Source organism: Borostomias antarcticus (genome assembly GCF_949987555.1).
Source record: "Borostomias antarcticus genome assembly, chromosome: 17".
NCBI classification, from domain to species: domain Eukaryota; kingdom Metazoa; phylum Chordata; class Actinopteri; order Stomiiformes; family Stomiidae; genus Borostomias; species Borostomias antarcticus.
The window spans coordinates 15,140,529-15,147,157 of NC_140250.1; the positions used below are offsets into that span (position 1 = coordinate 15,140,529).

General features: G+C 42.9%; 1 protein-coding gene across 4 annotated transcripts in view; it reads right to left on the bottom strand.

Moving 5' to 3' along the window:
- The window catches only part of usp9 (ubiquitin specific peptidase 9), a 50,713-nt gene extending 46,279 nt beyond the window's left edge, over positions 1-4,434 (bottom strand). For 2 of the 4 annotated variants that reach the window (XM_084451961.1, XM_084451958.1), the window contains exon 1: positions 4,059-4,434. The gene's annotated coding sequence lies outside the window, so the exon portion shown is untranslated. Of the gene's footprint in view, positions 1-1,632; positions 1,711-4,058 lie in introns of all 4 variants that reach the window. The other 2 variants (XM_084451959.1, XM_084451960.1) reach the window with 2 other exon arrangements.
- Positions 4,435-6,629: the final 2,195 nt, after the last annotated feature.

Here is a 6,629-nt window from a genome sequence, read left to right on the forward strand (position 1 = left end):
GTGAGTGCTAGGATTGCTGCTGGCATTACTCGGTGTTGGGGCATACACCAGTCCTACACTATTGATTGGATTAGCCTACTTGCCCACCGTCGTGTTGCTTTTTAAAAACTAATTTAGCTCATTTTTGTGCATCAGCGCCCAGATTCATAAAAAACAACTCTGATTCGTAAAATACTAAGCATGTTATCAATACAAGACGAAGGAGGCCAGGGTTTTTCCTGCATAGAGAATTACGAATATACTGTCATATTTTGTGCCGCCTCCAGCTCTCGACAAAAAACCCCACTAAGGACCCTTTCACACCTACATAGTTTAGTCCGGACTTTCAGACCTTCCAGTTTGATCCGAACCAAATTAACAGGTGTGATACCTCCGGGACCACGGTGCATGGATCAAAGACTCGGTCTTTGTTCCGATCTCAAGAGGTGGTCTCGGCTCGAACCAAGGTTCGCTGCTGCCTAAATCAAAGGTTCGCACTTTCGGATCAAAGAGACGTGCGTGCATCCACAAACCAATCAGTGTCAAGTATAGGGAGACGCACCCCCATGCAAGCGATGACGACATAATGTAGGTCTGCCACCAAAAATCCTTTGGTCCGCTGGTGTAAAATCGAAAGTTATGGAACTAATCAACAAAAAATAACAAATGTGAAAGCGCCAAACGGGATTCTGGTTCGGACCACCTTGGTCTAGACCTTTATGTTTTGTTTTCCAGTGATTTATGTTGTGAATTTTTAATCTGTGCGACCTCGAAATACAATTGGGGGCATTTGTGCGATTGCACATAATTGTTATGGTGCAACCTTTTTTCCAGACGATTCGCTAGTTACACACTCATGCAGTGCTATTCGCAGTAGTACTACCACGACTTGAACGCCTAAACAGCCGTATCTTGACTTAGGAGGGTCGCAGAAACACAGGGGTTGGACTGGGCGAAAGCTCTTGGCTTCACAAACGCATCTAGCACCTTGAGCTCAAGTTATCAAGCTCCGGTTATCGAACAGACAATGCTTTCTCTATGGGAGTGTCGAGCCTCTTCTCCAGCCATTGACATAAAACCGCTGGTCTACTGTGTCCTACACTAGTACATGTTTGACCTGACCTCTATATTATAGTCACAGTGATATGCCCTCATAAATATTCCAGGCTTTGTTATTTAAAAATAAATAAACAATCAAATTGGATAATGTAGGCTAATATAGTTAGGCAGACTAGCTAATAAAGCACACATTAGTGCATAGGAAATTCCCATGAATGCAGGAAATTAAGCTTTTGATGCCCAAAATTTTCTAGGGGAGGACCCCCAAACCCCCACCTACAGTAGGGGAGGACCCCCAAACCCCCACTTACAGTACGACCACCGCCTCATTCTGAACCAGGAAAAGCCCTGGAGGATATAAACTCCTTTCCAAAACTAAGTGTTTGGAGCGCATATCTGTTAAATATATAGCCTATATTTAAAAACAAATCTGATTAACCGATTTATCATAGTAATAACTGCCAGATTAATCGATAATCAAAATAGTTGTTAGTAGCAGCCTTATTAATCACTGTAATAATGTGTTTGTGTACTGAGCATTTTGAGCATAATGTTAACATTCTTAATGGCTTATGCGTGAACATGAACTGTTACCAAAATAGTTTGTGTTCCAAAAAAATGGAGAGAACTCTGACTGGCACCACAGCTGCCCTGAGGTCTGAGACTTGAGTCCTGTCAGATAGGAGCAGAAGAAAATGCCGAGATGAGGGTGATAAGCTTGCTTGACAGTCCTGTCTTGCCAAACAGGAAATGGAGAGGAGCATAACTCCAGCCTAGACAACTCTAAAACCTGTTACACCAACTCCGGCCAGCCCAGTCTGTTTATTACCATTCCCCAGCAGATCAGCTGGGAACTTTGCAAGGGTTGGCCAGATGTCAGTTATGACGACCATTGAAACATGATATGACCCATATGCTAATTCAGCACTTTTCACGGCATAGGCAGTCTAATGCACAACACATTGAGAATACAAACACAGCTAGGCCAACTTCCCAACATGTATAAGGGTTATAAAGTCATTCCACAGGCATAGGCCTACCTCCTCCACCCCCAAAATTTCAAACAGAGCTAAAAATGCAGGTTAACTTGGAGGCACTGGCGAAAGGAAAGTTAACACTCACATAATTATGTGTGAGAACAGTGCTTGTAATTACAGTATAAATAATATGTCCTTGCCAAATTATACCAGCGTGGAGGAGGCGGCAAGGGGTTCATGCTGAACAGCTATGACATCATGCCTTCGTATCCACCACTGTGACAATGCTCAAAAGAGGTGCATTACACACAAAACAAAAAGGAGCACAGATAGTTTCACAAAGGTGTGGTTGGAGACTGCACTAATGACCTACAGAGCCCGATGGACTACGAGACTACAAAACCGTGGCAATTATGACATGTGAAATTGCCCTGACAGCGTGGTTTTCCTGATGTCAGGGACTCTAAGACAGCATTAGCTAACCAAATGAAAAGTCCTCCTCTTCGCTAGCAAGCATAATACATTGTGTCCATCATTGCAGGTGTCAAATTTCAATTGGCTACACCCACCACTCATCAGATAGGAATTAGACCATGTTAGCTAACGTTAGCTAACTAGCGTAACGTTAGCTAACGTTAGTTACTCGTCAACATACAGTAACTTACCCAGATGTAATTAGGCTGTTGTCGTTTACTACGGCTGACTGGAAGCTTAGATAAGACAGGCACATCAGCATGCTATTCAAATCTTACGCAATATAAATAATAGCTCTGCAATCACACATATAGTATTGTGCCGCTTCATCTTAGTGCCGCTTCATCTTAGCTACATGGAAGTCTTACCTTCCTATTTTGAACAGCCACCTTTAGAGATCGTTCGCTAGCTGTTAGCCACCAGGGCAGTGTAACGTTAGCTAACATTTGCTAACCATTTGCGAGTTATATATAATTTCTAGTAACGTTGGCAACAAGCACACACTTATCAAGAGCACACACGTAGCTGAGATAAACATTACAGGTACGTTGCTAGCTAGCTAGCTAACTACCCCCTGGCCTTGCTATCAGTTACTAGAGCGCGATACGCCCCTGAAGGCCTCGGTTCGGTCCTAAACGCAGTTTCAAGGCCTGGCAGTGGCCTAAGCAGTGCAGTGCGGAAAACTATCAGGATTATCAAACTTAACTTCTAGTCACAAATTAGCTAATCAAGCTAATGATTTTAAGATAAGGATACATTTGATAAGATACATTTGTAAAATAACTTGACTGACTAGTCTAGTTAGCCAACAGTACATTACTTTATTGAGCTAGCTAACGTAAGCTAGCTCATTGCAAGCTGGGCGCTGGGGAGCTGTTTTGGAGCAGGCCGTCAACCACTCAACACGATCACTTTGCCTGTAGCTAACGTTAGCTAGCTTCGCTAACTGTCAAGTGTCACAGCGCAACATTATCAACGCGTAAGATTAAAACCTAAATAACAGCATTTGGTTCAACTGTTGTAACTTAATACATTATGAAGTAGTTGACAACTAGCTTGCAAATATGTAACATTAGCTACATAACGTTACCCCACTGAACGTCAGCCAGGTTCAGGTTGTCTGAAGTGAATCCATGGACCCGGCTTTCAGTTTCTGATGTGTTCACTCACTAGCTGGCGAAAGCTAGCTAAAGTTAGCAGACCCGTTCCAGTAACGTTAGTAGCACTAAGCCAAGTTAGCTAACGTTAGCTAGCTAGCAAGCTACCTAGCAGACTGGATTCGCTAGCACTAGGTTCCTTGCAGTCGGAAAGATGATGAGGGTGCGCCTGAAGTCAACTACGCATTTTTCAGCAAACAAGACAAATTAGCTTGCTTGACAACTAACAATACAAATTATACGTAGCTATATTTAAACCATGTTGGCTGGCTAGCCTAAATAGCAAGTCAACTGATAGAGCTAATGGCGTACGGTGCGAACGTTATCAAACGTAGCTAGCTAGCTAGCTGCATCCACCAGCTGTCGAAAGCGCTAGCAGTAGCTAACGTTAGCCGGCTAGCTAAACACTTACCAGGAATTTGATAGGGACTTCCTTCACAAGCTAGTCCAGCTTTGAACTCGATAGTGTCGTTGTCTATTACATAAACGTGGCCTATTTATTGCTATTACCTATTAAGACAAATGAGCCGTTAGAAAGACTTGATTCTTTGGGTTATTTGTCAGCTTTTGGGTGTTTTTCCTGCGTCACCACTACGGCTGCAGCACCCCCAACTCAAAGTAGTCCGATCTCTGTCAGTTCAGTCCCAGCCAGTCAGTCACAACTTGCTTTCTGTCTGCTTGAAGCCCTCAATATGGCGGAAGCGCAGTACTCATAACAAATGTCGCGCATCAAGAGATGCCAAACGACTTTCAGAACTCCAACGGTCAACGTTGTTTACGTGCCAACTAGCCCTTCTGTCGCGAACAACTCAGCAAATGGAAACCGCACTGAATGGTAAAATCCTTCGAATTTGGATTACTGATTCCAGATCCACTGCGAGTTCTGAAGAGCCAGGATTTTGCCGTGACCGAGAACGTAGTGCCGAGTCCGACTACTGCCTCCTGTAGTCTCGGATCTACATTAATTGTCAGATATTGATATACTGTAGGTTAAAACGTTGTGACCAATCAAATGCATGGAGCAGAGGTTGCGAAGTGTTTATAATATACTGCCACGCGGATGTAAGTTAAAGGTTCAAAGAAAAGTTCATGAAGCCTAGGTTACTTTCATTTCGTATAGCTAAGTGACCCAGTTATGTGGTCAGCATCATGTAGGCTAGGCAACTTCAGGCCTAGCTACATACTTCGCTTTAATATTTTTCCAAAATTAGTCCTAAGCAACTTCCAAAAGGGAGATGAGAGGAAAATATTAGGCCTACAGGCTACAGTGTTGTTTCCCTTGTAGCCTAGTTTACCCTAATAGCATCTTCTTTTTTGCCTGAGTAGGAGGCTAATGGGCCAAATGGACATAGTAAAGCGTCAGGTTACTATGCTTCTGAGTTCCTCTAAATTACTGTAACCCCCAAGCCCATTGACCTCTCCTGCAAATTTGGAAATTAGGAAAAATATGAAGCTGATATCACACAGTAATACACAGACAATAGTAATACTTTCTTTCAGACACACACTTATTGATTCTACAGACTGAGCATGAGAGCCCTGGGCAGATCTGGTGGGGAGAACATGAACATAATTGTACACACAGGGTGGGAGATATAGATAGCCTACTGTAGAAGATATAGGGATGTGAGAGAGGGATCTGATCACTCCATGGACAACTGCCAGGCTTGCAGATTAACCTCTGCCACACAGTTCCCCTCTCTCCTTGTGTTTGTGTAGCCTGATATTCAAGAGAATTGTCAACTCGTTACACTCTGTTGAGATCTTCAAGCCAACTCGGTGGAATGGGCGGGGTCTAGACCCAGGCTGTTTGTATGCATGTGTGTGTAAAAGAGCAAGGGTGGTCAGTGTGTGTGAGCGAGAGAGAGTGAGAACACACATTTTCCAGCTCTTTACATTTATTCAATCTCTAGAACAAGGCAGCATGCCATTCCTCTGTCCAAATAGTTTGTAATTACCTGACAAGAACAGCTGTTCTTCAAATTTAGAATGGGTGAAAGAATGTCAACAATATCACCAAACTCTTCCATACGTCCCTCTGATATAAGTTTCCTACTTCGTCAAAATCATAGACATATTCAATGCAACACACTGGTTGGTGAGGGTCCATACACTATTTAAATCTAACAGCGATATATTTAACATGTCATGGGTCTGATCTTTCCTCTGGCCTGAGAGTGAATCTGAGAGTGGATGCAGGAAATATGCATCACACACAAAGAACACATGGGCTGAGACTGCTAGTTTTGAAAAGGAATGCTTTTATATGGTTATATAATTGCTGGTCGGAAGAAGTCAGTGATAGGCTACTCAACTGGTCAAACTATGATTGCATGATCCTGGAAATTCTAGACTGGCTAGACCTATTTGTTTCGCTGCTTTATTGAATCCATATCCACATTTATTGTGTCACCAAATCATTAAAGGTGCTATAGATTACATTTTTATGCAGACGAATCATACAAATTAAAAAACTAACAATGCTTGTGAGCCAATAGTACTGGCAGTGACTCTGGATCGCTCCTGACACAAATATACCACGTGGTATAGTATAAAACCCACATGGAGGCTTTCAACACTAGGCTTGAGACTGGCAATATGGAGGACTAACAGAAAACCCCCGCACACTGTCCGTTACACTGCAATAGATACCTGATGAAGGTCTACCGACCGAAACATTGAATTAAACTATTGCAGTGTAACGGACAGTGTGCGGGAGTTTTCTGTTTCTCAGTTGGTTCGTCTTTGTCTCTCTCCTGCACCTGTCACACTACAGGTGTGCAAAAGTTTTTTTTTTTTTTTTTAACCTAATATGGAGGACTAAAATAGCAGCCTATAATGTAAGGAAAGCAGTAAAATATGCAAAACGGAATTCTGGAGCGGATCCGAATCACGGGGAGGGTCCACGGGCTGCCCAAACACAGCCAAATTGGCCATTTACCTCCATTCATTTTTTGGACTATGATTACACAAAAACGACCAA